The sequence below is a fragment of the Manis javanica genome, chromosome 14 (genome assembly GCF_040802235.1).
Source record: "Manis javanica isolate MJ-LG chromosome 14, MJ_LKY, whole genome shotgun sequence".
In the NCBI taxonomy this organism is placed as follows: Eukaryota; Metazoa; Chordata; class Mammalia; order Pholidota; family Manidae; genus Manis; species Manis javanica.
In genome coordinates this window covers 59,827,943-59,847,877 of record NC_133169.1, presented here as the reverse complement: position 1 = coordinate 59,847,877, position 19,935 = coordinate 59,827,943, and positions in this window count along the sequence as shown.

Sequence of the window (19,935 nt, the reverse complement as noted above, 5' to 3'; positions counted from 1 at the left end):
TGGCAGAGGGAAGCCAAATGAGCCACTAGCGCGTAGTGAGGAGAAAAGGGAGGCTGGCGGGGTGGAAATGACTGCGAGCGTTTTGCTGGCTTCCCTTCCTTGTTGCGAGGACTCGGCAGCGCCAACTCCCAAGACTGATTTTCTGTATTGCAGCTTCTGGCTTTCAGCCCTCCCCCACCACTTTGCCCTTTTTCCAAAAATAATTTTTTCCCTTCCCCGTGTCTCTCTTTTTACTTGCTGATTAAATAAGAAAAATCGATCTGGGGGTAAATGCGGTGGTGGGGAAACAAAATAACCCTTTTGTTTCCAGTCTTCTGGTCTACAAGCACTGAAGTGTGAACGCTGGCAACCATGTAACCAACACGACATGAACGGTTCTTCCCGGGAATGAGTAACAAATCTTTTCCACCTGGTCCTACGCGGCTCCAGAAAGATAAAAAACAAAATAAGGTCCCAGCCAACCATATTAACACCTAGAGTCAACCTCATATTTTTTAATCCATTTGTGGAGATTAAAATACACCAGGAAGATTAATCCGTTTAACAGTCCCAGTCAGCAGTTTTAAACCGAGAAATTGTCAAGAGTTACCCCTTCTACAAAATCTTTACCATGATCTTGGGGAGAGCAGGGTGTCAAAGTCTTCTGACAGTTCGGCCGCACAATCCCCCAAGAATACAGAAGTATTTCAGACTTTATTGTAGGACAAATGCCAAACACCAAGTTAATGGGACTCTGAGGTCGCAGGCTATGAGAGCTTAATATGAAACAAGTTCAGTATTGTACTGTAACTGCTAATATACTTAGGTTAATATATTTCTACATATTAAATCTTTAGAGCATTTTTTTTTTCATTGTTATTTTCCATTATTTTTAGGAGCGATTATATGGAAATTTTTAAGTCAAAGGGGGCTCTGCATTTAATTGAAAGCATCATGATCCCAACTTTTAAAGATCCAGCAGTAGTGGGATTGTAATTTGCACATGGCAATTGCAATTTAAGAATGTGTCTTAATTGAGTCAAATGGACATATAAAATGAATTAGTGCTAGCAGAAGATTGTTTATGATGTCAATATTCAGTGATGACTTTGTAGATCAATAAAAATATCTGTCATAAGTTTTAAGTCATGTCTATTGACTCATGTTTGAGCTTTCAATATATTCAGTTCATAAAAAAAATTGCCAATTAGTTGTTTCACTACCCAAGATGAAGTAGATTTGATGCTGCAAATAGTAATAAGCAGCCATTTCCACCCTTTCCTGGGTATATAAACTAGAGAATGCAATCTATCATAGTCCTTAGATCTCCCTAAATAGATCTGCATTCAAGGCAAAGCTCTATATTAACAAACAAAACAGGGGAAATAAGGTATCTGGTATTCACTTATCCTCCATTTTAGCTTTGATATTTGTGCTTTTTGAATACACAGATTTTACAATTTTTATGGTGTCTCCCACAGAAAATAACACAGTACCATATGATGATTTTTAACTTTTCCTCTTTTAGAAGAGTGGTTCTTCAATGGTCCAGATCACTCTAGAGTACTTTCTGTGTCACTGGAGCATCACTTACATTTCAGCCTTTGGACGCCCAAAGCTGCCCCATATTTTGTGTCAGTTTGGAAAAATCAACGGTTAGCTCTTAAAATGACTAGACCTCAAAAAGCATACAAAACAAGACCTGTAAGTTGGAAGAGGATAGAAGCACTCCTCCAACACATTGCCTTGGTTAAAAACAAATCACAAGGTCTGTAGAATAGATGTAGATTAACCAAAACCAAAGTTTAGGCTTCGTAATACTCAGATCATCTGAACACTAACTTCAGGACCTAACTCTAAATCTCAGGCCTTTTTGATAACCCCCACTGGTTAAAGACAAAGGTTTATGCCAAACTCCATCACAAATTTACCCCAAATCATTTCCATGTATGAAAGCATTTTCCCTCCATTTCCACAGCTCCATACTCCATGTACATCCTACCTCCACCCCCTCCTCACCCATCCCATCCCTAGACCCCAACCCCACCCCCATCTGCCCTCCTACTTCTTCCAGGAGGCAAAATAACCCAGAGTTGTTAGGCTGGCTTTTCATTTGTTGTTTTGTTTTGTTTGACAAAGGACCCAATCAAGAGACATCAGAGGGCTATCAGCTAATTGATGACTGAAACTAAGATAATTAACTACCAGCTTCGAAAGTCAGGGCTACAAAATTAAGAAGTTCTGTTATTTTAGAGAAGAAATTTTATCTTTCTCTCTTATCAAGGGAACAGGGAAAACGCGAAGCTCCCTCCTAATATCCACATGCGTATATTTGACAATACTAATACTATTGTGTAATATGAGCACTTTGTAATTTTACATCCCAGGGCTTATCTACTCAGAGATGTGGTAGAGGGCAAAAGAGGGGAAAGGTCTGGAAATAAGTTTAGGGAAAATAGAGAGGTGGGAGGAGCATTAGGATGGTGTAAAAGGAATCAGTGAAGCCGTGTCCTCCCATCTCCAACCACTATCCCAACCAGCTCTGGCCCTGCACAGACTGTCTTGATTACAAGGAGATCGGAAGGTCCTGGCATGAGGCTTTTCCTCCTTTCTAAAAGGAGCAGAAGAGCTCAATGCTGCAGGTTTCAGGAGGTAACACAGGGTTGGTATTTCTTTGGTGCCTATTTCCTCTGATTTGTGGACTATTATTAAGGATCAGAAATAATGTGAGTTTCTGTTTATTCGGAAGGGCCTCTATAACTGGGCTTAGCTTTTCTAAATCTATGCTAACATAGACACTCAACATTTACTCAAGACTAAGGGTTAAAGTGGAAAGCAAAGTTATAAAAAATAAAAACCTACCTGGAAATAGGCGTAATTTATGGGAAAAGGAACTTCAGTTAGACATAATGAGAAACTTTCTGGCTGCCCAAGAAGATTGTTGAAAAAAGATGTTTATCTGTCTGGGGTTGTTTATGAACAGCCCTACCTCGAGGCAGTGGGCAGGTGACCTGGTTTTGAGGGAATGTAGAGTTGGTGATTTACTAAACACTCACACAAACACTAGAAGATCTTCACTCTTCTTACCTATGGGTAACATCCTAACTTCTTATCTATGAAAGGTCTTTTAGAGCAAACTCTGCCTTTTCACACACACTTACTAAAGCCAATTCAAATTTCTGTGGAGTATTTTTAACAATATCCATTTCCAGACAACTGTTAGCAAAATGGTCTTGGTCAAACATCTGACATTTGTACAGTATCCTGAACTACCACTGGACCAAAATAAAATGCCAAGAAGTGGGTGTCCACTGGAGAGAGAGGCCTCTGCACTTGGACATGTTTCAGGTCCTCCTTGGGGAGTTTCAGGAAGGACAGACACTGATGGTGTTGCCCCTGCCATAGGAGATTTTTGTACACCTGATACACATTTTGTGAATGTGGACATTTACACACAGTTTATAACACAGCTGGGTTAACTTTCCAGGTGATTTCTATGCCCTATTAGCTCACCTTCCATTATGACAAAGGGAACCTATAATCGAGGGAAGGAGAATAATGATGTCTTCATCAATCTTTATAATTCAGTTTTGCTTAAACAAGTTTCAATGATATAAAGCACATTTCCCATGCTTCGATTTAAGACTACAATGAATTGCTTAATGGTAGAGAAATATAAAGGAGGTTTCTCCCCCTTTGTGTGTATGTACTTCCCAATTCCTTGTCCTGACACTCCACCTTAAAATCATCAAAAAGAAAATACATCAATTCATGTTCTTTTTATGCTCTCTCTGCTGCTCTAGAGAACCTAGCAAAACCTAGCAAAACCCTTGCAAAACAGCACATTCTTCTAAAGGAAAACTATTTGTATACTGCTCACATTGAGAGAACTGCAATGTAGGTCAGTGTTAAGTGTCTGAAATTTTACCTCCACTTGGCCCAGGCCCCTGTGGTGTGGTGAGCTGCTGCTATATCTGAAAGAGTGCCCAAGCGAGGTCTATGGATCGGTTAGCAAAGTCAGGCAATTTACATCATATGTAATGAAACCATTTCTGCAAAATTTTCTTTTATGCCAATGGAGACCGGGTGCATAAAGAAGATCAAAACACAAGCTACATTTTTTTACAAGTACTTATTGGAGATTGCTGTTGCTGGTTTTATTACAATATGTATTTTACAGATTTAGGTAATAGCCCTGATTTTTCAAATCGACCTCTGTTTAGACACGTTTCACTTTGGGCTGTTTCTTGTCTGCAAAATTACAGTCATTTGCACGTTATTACAGTGAGTAGGAGACAGATTGTATTTAGCATTGGGTGGGGGAAGGGTTATTATGGGAAGTGATCTGCTACGGTCAGCACATAATTTCAGCCTGAAGAAAATTGCTTCTGAATGGCTGGTCTGTTAGCTAGCCAAGGAATGGTCACTGGGAGAGACTGAAAAATACTTCTGCTTAATCTGCGCTATGGAATTAGTCTTATTTCCAGAAAGATGGTCCGTGAAAAGAATGGCTGTAAAACTAAATTTCAAAACTTGCAGGTGAAACGTTGGCACTGCTCTCTTTGAATTGAAGACAACTACAACAAAATATACTACTACAGAGCTGCAGAGGGCCAAAGGCAGCAGGATACAGCCCCTATTATGCTCTATTCCATCTTTCTTCCTTGCCCGCCTTTCTCTGCCCTCCCTTTGTTATTTTGAAAAAAATCTCCATGACTTCATGGCAATGGGGTTTCATATATGCGTAAAAATGTATGAGAGTAATACCAGCTGCATCGGTAAATGTATCTCTAGCCTTCATACACATATGACTGTAAGAAAAAAATTTCCTAATATAGCTTCTTTTGGGAGAGTGGCAGAATCCCCTTAATTGTGGAAGTATTTAATATATTTTTGTTGCTAGGATTTAAGGATTTTTCCTCATTGCAAACAACATTCTATTTGTGCATATTTCAGAGAGCTGACAGATTAATGAAGAAAAGATGCTTATCACAAAGGGTAACCCCTAATTTGTAATTTAAATCCTTATAAATCTCCTAAGAAGTCTTAACATATTTGGTCAGGAAAAAAATCAGGAGACGAAAGTTTATTTTAAAGAAAAATAAAAGAGTACCATTATACTCAGCTCCTTTGGCTGCTGAATATCACTTTTGTTGTGAACAACTGTGCCTCTTTTGTTTTCAAAACAAGCTTTCCTAAAGGATGAATCACTACAATCATTTGGAGAATATGCAATAAACAACAGAAAGCCACAAAGTTGTTTTGCTATTTTCTCAAAAGAGCATTTCCTCCCTATCCATGGCTCTGCTCAGCTGAGCCTCCAACCCACCAGCCAATCATCATTATGGAAATGTGGTTCTCAGCCTCCTGATTGGCTGACTCCTGGGCCACTATGTTAAGGTTTCTAAAGCTCAATGTACAGGGCTCTTTAGCCTGCTCTGTGGACCTCTTCCTCCAAAAATACTTTAATCACCTCTTCTTTTCTTTTTCTCTACTTTCCTTCTGCTTTTCTTTCCTTCTATCTTTTTTTCTTTTTTTTTTTATATTTTGGAAAGACTCTTAAAATCATACAGGGAAGCACATTGTATTTTTTTTAATACCTTTAGAACATAATGATCACATAGGGGGATCTGCTAAGAATAAAATTTAAGGTAGGAGGACAGTTCTTCCAAACATATTGTAATGTTTCCTGTTTTTTTGGGTTCTCATGGTATTCCTTGCATTTTGGAAGAATCCCACCAAAGTTAAATGAACAAATTGTTCTAGCATAGGCTTCAATTTTTATATTCTAAACATTATCTGCCCTCACTAGATTTTTTTTCCTCTGAGATTTTTAAAATGTAAAACATTAAATGAAAACACTCTTTAAAATTTAATACTGAAAAGTACTCATGTCAGACCACTTCTAAGAGCAAAGGAAACTATATGTTTTTCTTCATAATTACGATGTTACATCATATCTATAACTTAAGTGTTTTAATAATTTCCATTGTTATCCCCAAAGACCCACAAATGTCTTAAGGATACACAATTCTTTCAAACTTAAAAGACATTTATAATTCAAGAACATCAGTAATAATGGGAAATACATGTGTGATTTACCACGTTCCAAAAACTTCTTAATTCTTCATATGTATTAATTCATTTAATCTTCGTAGCAGCCCCATGAGACCAGTACTTTTATCATTAGATGAGAAACTGAGACACAGACAAAAAAAGTAACCTTTTCAAGTAACACAGCCAAATCTTGGTAGAGCCAAGAGTTCATGTAGGAAGCTCAGCCTGAGCCTGGAGGCTTAAACATTGTACTAAACGGCCACCAAACATGGCTCCAAACAGTTCCACCCATTTCATTGAGTATCAAAATAATAGCAGGTGACTGATGACTTTAACTGAAAGAATAATGAATTTGACTGCTTTTCAGTCAAAGAAAACCCATGGTCATTTTTCCACCAGAGATCACTACTCTGCCAAGCAGATGATATGGCATTAGGACTCAGAGTTTTAAAAAAAAAGTTTCTTTTTATTATTCAATTGAAAATTTCAACCATTAAAAAAATATTGCCATAAGAGGTGGCAGAATGAGGTTTAAAATGACATCAGACTGGTTATTATTGAGACTGGAGGTACACATTGGGACAATATTATTCTTTATGCAACACACACATACATATATTTGGAAATTTCTATATTAAAAATTGAAAGAAAAAAAGCTACTATGTTTTAGAGAGGGAATAATCTATTCAGAAACACAATTTATCCGTAGGCTTTGGAACATTTTTGGCATTAATCCAATAGCGTAAAATTGTCTTAAATGACATTGCTATGTATACAAACAAGCAACAGATTTTCCTTGCTTCCTATCTACTGTTTGTTTACTCAGTCTTTTGTTTATTTGTTTTAGGTCTAAGTCACTTGTGAGGCCATATATGGTGAAAATCTGTAATTTCTATTTCTATTTTCAACGTGCACTTAGAAGGGTCAATTAAACACTTTATAGCTTTCTTATATAAACTGTCTTTCAATCAAGGAGGAAAAAAATCAATCCTGTACAGAAATATATTCAATAGAAATTAAGGAATGCAGATACAGTATTTCATTGCAGGTATATTATACATTGGAAGAAAGAAAGATTATTTGGTAATTGAGATTTCTTCAGTGCATGTTCTCTGTGTTTTAATTTTTCTTTCTTCAGTGCATGTTCTCTGTGTTATTCAAGAAATAGTTGTAGAAATTTAACCAATATTCAGACACAGAATTCAATTCTTTAAACAAAATAGCAACACACAGTGAAAGATACTATATAGGCAACAGTGAACAGAATTAGACTGAATGAAGAGAAAAATGTCTAATCTTTTCACAAAGAAGGCTATGGCATTGAGACTAAAAAGAGCATTAAAGAAGATGAAATCATGGTTAACAGTTACTATTCTTAACAAATAGGATATAATTTTGTGAAATAATGAGATTATAACACAAGGAGTCACTGATAAAACTGTTAAAGCAGAAAAAGATAAATCATTAAATATAATGAGATTTAACTATTACTGTGAAAAAAATGATATGTAATTAGAAAAAAGAGTAGAATATAAAAAGAAAGCAATGCTTCTATCCCTGGCTCCATGTTACTCAAAGTCTAGTGATAGAAGAGCAAAGTATTTCTGAGTCAATTAATAAATTATGGGCACAATTATCATTAATTATAACAGGAGTCCTCTCAGATCCAAACTCATGTCCTAACAACTTTTCATTTCATTTAACAAACACCTGTATGGCCCTTACTCTGTGAAAGGCACTATGCTAAGCATTTTACAAACATTAACTCCTGTGATTAAGCTTGACATATTCATTCAACAAACCTCTATGGTGTTATACTCATTCTCAGAAGATAGGAAAAGGAATAAGACATCATCTCTGCTCTAGAGATGCTTCATATTTCATAGTTGGGATAAGATACTTGCCAAACTCCAAAAGGATTTGATTTATGATAATAAGCACAAAAAGTATTACTTTGGAGGAGAAGAAAAGCTAACTTTACCTAATGGTTCAGGGAAGTAGGTTAAATTGTTGTACCCTATTAGGATGGAGATGGAGAGGGCAAAGCCATGCCCAGCAGAGGAAACACAATGAACACAGGTGTACAGGCAAAAAATAGGACAGCAGTGTTGGTCCAGTTTGAGCAGGACATAGGGACCCTGAAAGCAGGAATGGTGCACAGGCTGTAACTTGAAGTCTTACTGTAGGTAGGGCCATTAGGAACCTGCCCAAAGGTGTTTTGGTGCGAACGATGGAAGCTGACATCCAGCTCACGCTCTGCTCACAAGCTGTGTGCCCTGGCTCTGTGCTGTGTCAGCCTAAGAAAGGGCGGCCTTTTATACTGTGTAAAAGGTACTCTCAGCCAGACTGGATAGGAGGACTGCCTTTATCCCCTATGAAGAGGAGTTTGAGTTTATCACAAGGCAATGAATGGCAATGGCCTAGCTCTAGCACAACTACAGAAAACTCTCGAATGTCTTTTAAGTTAATTTACAATCTTTTATTCACACACACACACACACACACACACACACACACACATATATATATATATATATATATATACCTATTTATATATATATATATATATATAAAATCAGAAGAGGTCCAGGAGGTAGTAAATGAATTATATCATCCATGCTTGGCTGCATTCTTAGAAATCACAATGTTCAAAAATATTTGTTAAATTAATGAACTTCTCTATTCAAGAAAAGTGGAACAGGTTCCCCCAAAATGTAGGGGGCAGTCATGACTAATGAACAGCTCAAGGTATATTGAAATAATATTCAAGCCAACAATATATTCAGTGAACAAAATGGTAACAATAACAGGTAATGAGCCAACTCTGAACTTAGAAATCCTCCATTTTGAAAAAACAAATTCTACAAGAATTTTTAGAAAGCCAAATTAAATAAACTAACTAGAGCAGGGAGAGGTCTTTAAGAATAAAAACCTGTTGAAAGATAGGTCTTTATGAATGAAAACATGTTGATTGAAACAAAAGTTAATGTCAACAAACAGAACATAGGCTTCAAAATGGGATCCCTGAGGAACGCCAACAGTTAAGTTTGGAGCAGAAAATATAACTGCTTGAAAGATGAATGAGCGAGCAGACAGATAAAGCAGAACAGAACAAAACAAACAACCCACTGGGTAAGGGATACCTCTGAGAAGGAGAGAGTGATCAACAATTCCAAATGCATCGGGGAAGTCAAGAAAGTTTAAGACTGAAAAGCCTCCCTTGTCTTTTATTTGGAGGAAGGACTTAATGATCTTAGAAGGAGCGTTGGGAGTAATATGGCAGCAAAAAGCAAAGGGTTTGGGACTGAAATAAAGCAGAGCAAATGAAGAGCTCAACTGAAGCCTACTCTTGTTACAAACTTGCTGAAATGGGATAGAGTCTGGCAGTAGACTTTTGTTGTTGTTTTGTATTTTTCTAATACGAAACAGCCTTTAACATACTTTTCGATAGAAAAGAGTCAGTAGAAAGAGTCGCTGAAGTTTTAGAGGTTAGCTGATAAACAGAGGTCCTAGCTGAGAAAGCAGGGAAGGACAAGGAGACCAGTCAGCAGCAGCCCTTCAGTGAGACCATTCAGTCAGGAACAAGCATCTCCAGCCACCAAGAAGAATCTGCAGCACGAGAAATCTAGGATGGAGGGACAAGTGGAGCCCCAGGGCGATGCTCCAACAGGGTGCCACCCTTCATGCTGCAGTTGCCCAAGGTCATTGGTGGAACCCTGAACAGTCTCATGGGCAATAGAAGTGAAATAGCTAATATGAATAGAGACTGAGATAATTAGAATTTTGTTTGGATACCTAAAGCCCTTAATAATTCAATATATCCAGTAACTTTCTGGGAAGCTGATGAGTTAAGGGGAAAGCAAGTTAACTTGGGATATTAGAACAGATTTATCTAGTCAAAGTATAAAAAATTTAGTGAGTGTGTTGTTCTAAATTAGTGCCTCCGTTTCTTTATGGGGTTTAGACAATAGAAACAAGAAGGAACTTTAGTGCTTTTTCCATACATTCTAACTTTACGTCCCCCTGGGTCCTATTTGTCTAAGGTAAAGACCTCTGTATTTACCTATATATATTTAAACCAAAGTGAATATCATTGATCTACATTTGAGGTACTTGTGTCAATGCAAAGAATAGCTGCTTACATTCAAATCTCACTAGTTTATTTTATATCATTATTTTGTTTGTTCATTTAAATATCATTTATTAAACACCAACTAAATTCCAGATGCTGTGCTAGACTTCCTACACAAAAAAGAACCTTACTGGCTGGTTCTTAAAAAGGATCCATCTTAAAACATTCTATTTTCAAATATGTTTTCTAAAGTTGGATGGTCACTTAGGGATGAACATAATTGTACTAAGTCATTAACCTTTGCACTCCAGAAACAAGAAACTTAAGTGCTGGATTTCCTGCCTCCCTTAGCTGAGGCATAGATCAGTGTCAGACAATAAGGCCCAGGATGTCCGGTTCCATGACCCAGGTTGTCCAAACCTCAGGTAACCTCAGATTACAAACAAAACTTCCAAGATGAGACTGTTTCAAGAAGAAAACAAAAATAATCTTCAACCTCAGCATCCATCTCAAAAATTTATTTCAATTCAGTAGAATAAATTGTAAGAAAGGGCAAAGTTCCTAGGCTGATAAATATCATTCTGCTGCAAATAGAATCAAATTATCTACTAAAGATGATCACATAAATATTTTTAAAATCTTTCCCAAAACATTCAAAGATATTCTAATGGAAAAAATAATTGGCAGTGCTATATTATTCTCAAGAGGAATCAGAAAAGATTTATGGAAGTCATGAAATATTGGAGCGCTGGAAAAAATATTCAAAGAAAAAAATGTAATATCTGATAAATAGTATTAAAACTATTAAATGAATTAGCAGTGGAAGAACAGGTTACCTAGCATTTTTCAGATCTTTAAATACATTTTCTCCATTTGAAAAGTTTGCCATATAATTAGTGTCTGATTTAGAAAGAAAACTCAATTGCAGTATAATTTATTTACCTTAAGATATATTCACTTTAAATATATAATTCAATGAATTTTAGTATACTTATATAGAATTTTGCAACTATCATCACATCTAATTTTAGAATATTCCTCTTACCCTGAAAAGAAACCCTGTGCCTATTTACAGTCACTAAGGGAGCTCTTCATAATAATTTCAGAAAAACATGTAATGCTTTGGTACTCTACAAAATGGTATTCACATAAGTTATGGTTGGAAAAAATGAGTTTAATATTTAAATGTATGACCATTACCATCTAAAATATTCTCCTTTTGAAAACATCTGGGTAATCCTTTACAGATCTTGACATCAGAACTTTCAAGATATTGTAAAGTGAAATTCTGATGTATAGTTCATGATAATTATGAGTTGTCTTTTTTTTTAGCCACTCAGTTCTGAATTCATCCTTTTTACCTGCTTAATAAAAGTGGATCTGAGCCCTTTAAATACTTTTTGTTGTCAGCCTGCACTATGTTAAACATTGTTAGTATAGGGCCCTATACTATATACTATAGTATAGAGAGACATGGCAGAAAGAAAGGGTTTTGCACCCTGGTCTAGGACATCCACTTGGCAGGCTTCTGCAGTATAACACTCTCCTGTACTGCACAGTGACAGCAGATTCCCTTGGTCTGTATGGTAGCTAAATGCCTCTTTTGAGACACCTCCCTGTGCATAGCTTTCTCCAACACCATAGGGGGTGGATTTCCTACAACTCCTGAGGGGGGATTTCCTACAAGTTTGGCAGGAATGGCCTCACAATGAGTTCTTTGCCATCCAGTGAGTTAAGCCCTTGTGGACTCCAAAAGGTCTGGATCTCAGCTCTGGGTGTAAGGGAGAGAACTCTTCTTTGGGTGATTTATCTCAGTAATCACTGTATTGTTTGATATTATATATCTGTTATTCTTATATTCCTTTTAGTCCTCTTAATATCTTACTAGCCAGTCCCTCATGACTAACAATCCCGTTACACTTAAGAATTATTTCTATTAAACTGTCCTTGTTCAAATTCCTATTTAGTTTCACTCCCTGATTAGATGCAGACTGATATAAAAGTATACTGTGAACCCAGAAAAATCTGTTTATTAACAATTCCCTTATTAAATGTTTACTTTAACATTCACTAACTGTAGACCAACAAATGTATCTAATATCTAGAAAGCTATGGCTCAATTTAGGAAGAGAATCTACACTAATTTTGAAAGGAAACAGAAAGAAACAAAACAAAACAAAACAAAACAAATCACAACACTGAGATACAGCAGACTGACCATGGAGCCAGAACTGAAGTGACCTGACCATCTTGGTAATTTCAGCCCCTGTCCTAATCATCTACAGTTAATCCAACATGGAACCCTCAAACTTAGAAGCTTAAAATAGCAACCTATTTTATGTATTTCATGATTTTGAGGGTCAGTAATAAGGGCAGGTGCTGCTGGTGCACCCATCTATCCCATGCAGTGCTAAAACAGAGGCCACTTGGTGGTACTTAGCTGAAGCCTGGGCTAGTCTAGCAGGCCCACCATAACTTCACGTACATTTCTTGCACCTTCAAGAAGTGTCTTCAGGGCCAAGTTCCTCTGAGACTGTCAACTGCAATACCTACACATGGCCGTTCGAGCCTGGTAGCCTAGGGATAGTTGGACTGCCCTACAAGGCACTTCAGAGCTGCAGGAGTGAGTGTTCAGGAAACATGACAGCTGCCGTGCCTCTTGTGGTCCATCCTTGGGAGGCACAGAGATAACTTCTCTGACTGTCCTGGCATGTCTGGGTCTGAGGAGTTTCCTAAGAGACCACCATACTGACAGCAGGACAGTCCTGGGAAATCCAGAACGTCTGGTCAACCTAGTACCATGGTATATCTGTCACAGCCATCAGAGGCCCACCCAGATCCAAGGGGAGGGAACATAGGTGCCACCCCAGTGGGGTCTATGGGAGAGTGTCAAAGGATTTGAAACTATGTTTGTCAAAACACCCAGCCAGTTAATCTGAGACTCTATTCCCTATTTTAAAGAAATAAAAGATTTGTAGAAAGCAGCTTCTAAACTTTGATTTTATCAACAGAACACAGAAAAGGCATCGAGAATTGTAGTTGGGCCGCAATGAACTGTCTTTAGGTCACAAACAGATGATTGTATTCAAAGTAAACCCTCACATCACTTTCTTTCTGATTTACTAAATTTTACCATGTGTGTAGTTGTGGGTCTTTTTTAAATGAATCTTCCTCAGTAAACCTGAAAGTCTTAATTAGCAGACTCTCATTTGTCTTCAGTTAGGGGAATTTTTTCTTGATTATAGTCTTACTTTGATGATCTCTGTTCTACCTCTCTGCAAGTTTTATTGAATAAATGTTAAATCTTCTGGGTTTATTTTCTGTGTTTCTTAACTACGTTCTCATACTTCTTCCCATGATTTTGTCTGTATTAGTTTTCTAGGGCTGCCATAAGTAAATACCATAGCCTGTGTGGCTTAAACAACAGAAATTTATTTTCTCACAATTCCGTAGACCTCAAGTCCAAGATCAAGGCCCTCTTCCTTGGCTGGCAGAAGTCTGCCTTCTTCCTGTGTCCCCACGTGGCCTTTCTTGTGCGGGCACGCATCCCTGGTATGTCTCTTTGTGTGTCCAAATTTGCCCTTGTTTCAAGGACACCAGTCAGATTTCACTAGGGCTCTTACAAATGACCTAATTTAACCTTAATTACCTCTTTAAATCCCCTCTCTCCAAATATAGTCACAGTCCAAGGTCTTGGGGGTTGAGGCTTTGACATATGAATTTAGGGAGATACAATTCTGCCCATCATATTGTCTTCTTGCCCTGTATTCTGGCAGGAACACTGGCCTCAATTTTCCTGCTCATTTATTGTACTACAGCATATGCATTCTGCTAGTTTCCCTGCCGAAGATTTTTACTTCAATAATCATAATTTTTACTTCCAAAAATTCTAATGTTTCTTTTTCATATCAGCATAATCTTTCCTGTATATAAAATATTCTCCTGAATCTTTCACAATAATAATAATTTTTTCTAGTTTAAATTTATGATTCTGTTTTCTGATACTCTTCCCTCAGGACTTCGTTCTTCTGCTTCTGAGCTTTCAGCCTCTTTTTCAAAGTGTTTTTCTTCCCAAATGTTTGGCGATCACTTGCCAACCAGGGAGAATGTACTGCTGGCTTATCTTCTGTCTTGGGGGCTCCTTCTGGTGTTTGTTGAGTTCCCTGGCTGCTGCCCCAGTGCACACCTGTGAGGCCTGCCACTTCAGAGACCCCTAGTCAAGGTTTTATCCTAGTAGCAAATGCCATAGCCAAAGAAAGGAGGGCAATGGGATCCAGCATATATTTTCTGCCATCTGTAGACCTTGTGTTATATAGGGTCTCTCTCCCACTGGACCTCATATACTGCAGGCCTTCGCTATCAGTTGTTTATTTTGTTTCAAAAAGAATTCATAGAAAGCCTTTGTTTCCTGCTGTTCAATTGATGTGGCACAAGGAGCTGGACCCTACTAGTGTGGTTTTTTCAAGGGTGGTTCTTCAGATGCCCAGGGGATTATTACACTGGGACCTTTAGCGGACTTTACACACACACGTCACCTCATTCTTAGGTCACTGATAAAACCTTTGTCCTAGCTTTCTTCTATCCATGTTCTTCTTCACTGGTTTCTAACTTCCAGCAATTTCTCAAAATACAGGATCCTCTTGTGGTAACCCATGTTGCTTGGCAGTTTGAAGGTGATCTTCTGGCATTTCAATGGAATAAGGGGAGCTATAGGGGTATCTTTAGGTTCCTATCTTGGTATAATCCTTATTGAGTTTTAAATTAAATAAAAATAATCATGCCCATCTCAAAAATGTTTTTAAAAAAGGGTTAAAATACAAGTTACATAAAGCCAAAAGGCATGAGGTTCCTTTCCGCCTCCTCCTTCTCCCCAAACTCTCTTTTGAGACAGATTTTCTCCCAGTAGCTTACTATGTACTTTTCCATAACTTCTTCCATGCATTTACCAGCATATAAATGATATGCAGAGGTTTTCTGACTTAAAACAGGACTTGTACTATGACAACTTCTCAGCAATTATTTTTCACCTAAAAATAAATGATAAACATCTTCCCAGGTCAGTATGTACAAGTGAGCTCATTCTTTTTGATGGCTGCATAATATCTTTAGGATGGAAATACTATCATTTATTACATCAATTCTCCAACTGATGGATGCCATGGACTGAATGTTTATGTCCCCACTTAAATTCATATGTTGAAATCCTAATGGTGAATGTGATGGTATTTGGAGATGGTATCTTGGGAGGTACTTAGGTCATGAAGGTGGAGTTTTCACAAATGGGATTAGTGACCTTATACAAGAGAAATCCCAGAGAGCTAGCCTGCCCCCTCCACCCTTAGAGCGAGAAGATAGCCAGCAGTGCCAAAGACAGCTCTCACCAGATACCCCAACTGGCGGTGCCTTGATCTTGAACTTCAACCCTTCATGAACTATAAGACATGAATGTCTCTTGTTTATAAGCCACACACCTGATGGTATTTCATTACAGCAGCCTTCCAGACTAACAATGGATACCGTGTTTTCAAAAAGCATATGGTCTGAATTAAATACTTCAGAGTTCTTAAGGTACTATATGAATCAAACAACATTTTCTATCACTATAGGAAATACTCTCAAACCACTATTAAATGTGGAAAGTGAAGACCGTTCCAGGAAAAGACATTCAGTTGTCTCTGTTATGCTTGAGATTAAAATTATTAGGCAGAAAAAACTAAGTACCAGTGGCCATGGCTGAGCATGAAAGCAAACATCTCATCAAATATTTGCTTTACACGGATCATTTGAAGTTCTATCAGCTCTGAACACATTGCCTTCAACTGTTGAAAATCCAAAACCCGTTGTACTATGGCACTCCTTATTGCTCCTTTTTCATCTCCGTATCAGTTTATTTCTGTGAGATGTTTTGTCTAATGTTCATTCAAGCCCTTCCTGCGTGTCAGGCATTGTACTAATCCTTTAGCCAGCATACTGCATTTAACCTCTAACCAACCTCGGAAAGCGTTAGCCCTCTTTTTAAATTAGCCACATTTTGTTCAAATCCCAGTTTTATTCTTTGCTAGCTTTGGGGCCTTGAGCAGGTAATATGATTTCTTTGAACCTCAGTTTCTTTGTCAGTAACATAAGGACTGTGCTCCAGTATCAAATGACTTAACATCTGTTCATTGAGCTCTCACCAGGAGCAAGGCATAGTCTTAGGCACTAGGTAACAAGGCTGTTTAGAGGATTAAGTGAAATAATGCATGTACCGTAATGTGTGGCACATACCCTCAGAACAGGCATTCAGACGAGGACCCCTGTTACGGTAGCTAGAAAGACACCAAGCTTAAATTTGAACCCAGGTCTGCACATGAGCCCAAACCACCTCCTCCCCCTTTGTTTATGACTCCGTGCTATTTTCCTAAAACCTAAAACCAGATTATTGTATCCATATAAATCACCATTCCTTTCACTAGTTTCTATGACCCAAATCATAAAATTCTTCTAAGGTAAAAAAGTAAACCCACACCCACCATGGTTTCTAGGCCAAATAATTTATTATTTCTCTGCCCTGTGTACTACATGATCTAGTTTTCCATAGTTTGTCATCTGTATTTTTTCTCTCGTGTCTTCTTAAATGTGCCATGCTGTGTGTGACTCAGAGTGGACAGGTGGTACTTTCTACTTCTTTTATGTATCCTTTATGGGCCTGAAGCTTAAGTGACTAGGCACGTGGTAGATTGAGCAATACACAGATAAAATTCATTTGATAAAATTTGCCAATCAAATGAAATGAAGGGACAGCCACGACAATACATGGATTCATGGGTGTGAAAGGGGTGAGTGATGGAAGATGGAAATAGGGGCAAAATTTTAAAACATCTAGGCTCTTAGAAGTTGAAAGAGATTAATAACAATGCCCTTGATGTTATGGCAACAAAAGAGGGAAGGTAAGTGTAAGTCAGCACGAGGACCCCTCTGAGCTAACAGTTCATTCAGGATTGTAACAGAAAGGAGCTCACAGGTCAAATGGGAAGTGTGTTTCACAGCTTGCCGTGAGGAGCAATGCTACCCATTTTTCACTAGAATGCTACAGTTTGCCTGTTATTTTTAGTTGATTATTAGATTGTCACACCAAGATCCATAACAGAGGAAGCAACAGGGCAATAAAGCCAAATATAGCTAGAATATGTATTATCTTTCTCTCTATACACTACCCTATTTTTCTATAATAATTTCTTGACTTCTCTGCCTAAACAAAGCAATGTGGTTAGTGGACAGGAAAGACATCTTACAGCAGGAGAGGACTTTGGGATGTGCACGTGGTGGAGTGAGCACTCTGGCTGAGAATGGGAGCAGGCAAAATGGAAAGAGCCCTGGATTCAGAGTTAGAATCCTGAGTTCCTGGCCTAGATGTCACCGATCAACTGTGGTGCCTGGGGCAAGCTGCCCAAGTTTTCTGCTGTGCCCTAGTTTTTCTTGTTTTAAATTGGGACAGTAAGACTTGCTCTACTTACCTCATTACTTTGTGGCAAGGGTCATAGGAGTTAATGTGTTTGAATGGACTTTTGAAACATAAAGCTATCTGTAAACACCACGGATTTTCATTTTGTGTGTTAAGTAGTGAAACTATCAAATGAGCCTGCAATTGGATCGTACTCCGTCCATACTGTTGTGGATCATACAAACAGGTGTAATACATCTGGTAATGTTATACACTGAAACTGTATTTCCAGGGTGGACTGACAGAGTTGTCAGAGCAGTTCTATACATATGAGCCTAAGCGTATCTTAGAAACTGATATGTTAGAAACCAATAGCTAGAGGAGATGTGGCGATAAAGACACATTAGCAAATGTGCAACCGAGATCAGTTAGCGTAACCTTTGATGAAATAATCATAAAATTGAAGGTTTTGCTATAGTAGAAATTCTTTTCAAATTTAACCTGAACAGATAAGGAAGTAAAGAAAATACTACAGAGTTAGAATGAAATATTCTTAGCTGGAAAAGAGTTTAGAGACTATTCTATTCTAATCTAACTCCCTTAAACCACACATCTGAGGTAGTGGCAAGATTTTTCTAACATTCTGATTACTCAGAGCTATCTTTGACGTTATTTTTCAAGCCCAAAGTGAGAGGCTGATTCAAGATGGTGGCTGGGTTCAGAATCTGGGATTCTAGAGATGGGCAAGATGGATAATACTGTTGTGGCTGGACTAGGAGATGAAATGAAGCTCATGGTCAGCCATGAGTAAAGGCACATTTGTTGAATGATCCATTCCAGTAAAAGAACAGAAGTGTGTCAGACAAATTCTAAGGGAAAGAAGAGGTCGTCTGAAGGGAAACTGATCTGGAGACAATGCAGACACAAGTAGTAGATCCTAGAAGTTAAAACTGGCTAAATGAAATGGGTTTGGGAATAATAGTGATAAAGAATAATGATACTACAACTCCTACTATTACTAGTACTTACAGCTAATTTTCCTGAGTGTGATGTGCCAGGCAAGGTGCTATTTTACATAATTCTCCTTTTAAAATCTCACATATACACAAAACTGAAATAGGAGCTATTATCCCATTTTGGGGAGGAAGAATAAAATGACAGATGTTCGATTTAGCAACAGCAGTCCCTGACTCATAGACTAGTTGGTTGGGGTGCAATGTACGACTTCTACTAACTCTCAAGGAATTTGAATGCAGTCAACTACCCAGAACTTCCATCTAAGCTTTGTTTCAAAATTATAACTTCCCATTGGCATCTTGCCCTGATTCTGTGTCATTCATATACATACGATTTTTCATTTTAGTGTAGCTATGATAAAGAGGGTATAGAGAGCCAATGGACACTGGCTTGCAATTAACTCTAGTGGATCGATGTGTATCCCAAACAACAATCAAAATAAAAGAATGAGATCATTTCTATACCAGTTAAGCATTTAGAGAATTACAGAATTAGAAATCTATCAACTGTTGATATATCTGTTTAGAAGCACCTATGATGTCTGGACATTCAACCTATTGCCAATATTCATTCAATAATTCTTTCAGTAAATATTTACTGAGCATTCACTGTGTTCCAAGCTCTGTGATAGGCAATATCTTATGTGCACCAAAGTCCCTGCTGTCCAAGAGGTGATATTCTAGGGAAGTCAAGTGAAAAATAAGTTGACAGGTAAACAAACAATTTCAATAGTCAGAAATGCTATAAAGAGAATGACATGAGGGAACATGATGGGTGCAGGAGGGATTTCAACTCTTTAAACACCCCTGCTCCTTCATTAAAAATCAGTATCTTCTTACCTAAATGTAGACTATTCCTCTGAGTTGGGTTCAAAATAAGCATCAGAAATATGCTTGTATTAAAGAGAATATTAACTGAGCACTGCCCATGTGAAATAGGGTCAGTCCCAGGAAAGTACGTCTTGGTTCTGCGTGACCAAGGGACTCAGAGCAGTGGGGTCACTAGGAATTTTCCACTCCCCCATCGGCCATCTACTGCCGCCTCTGTTGGGATTCCAATCGGCTGTCAAAGACTGACGAAACAGGCAGTGGTGGTCTGGTTCTTTCACAAGCTAAGGCATAGGACATAAATGTCCTTTGTTTTATCACATCCATCAACAAAATTAGGCTAACCTGATACTACAAACTGGCATTCTGAAGTTATCAAGAGACTTCCAATATTGGCTGTATCATTTTCATAAGCAAAGAGCCTCCAGCTGGGAAATGGCGCCGGTCATACCATGTTATGGAAATGCAAACCATCGCTGAAGTTCAGAAGCATGACACTGTGGAGATGTGGTGATTTCATTTTTACAAAGTCATGGCCTCTGCTGTGTGTATGAGGTTAA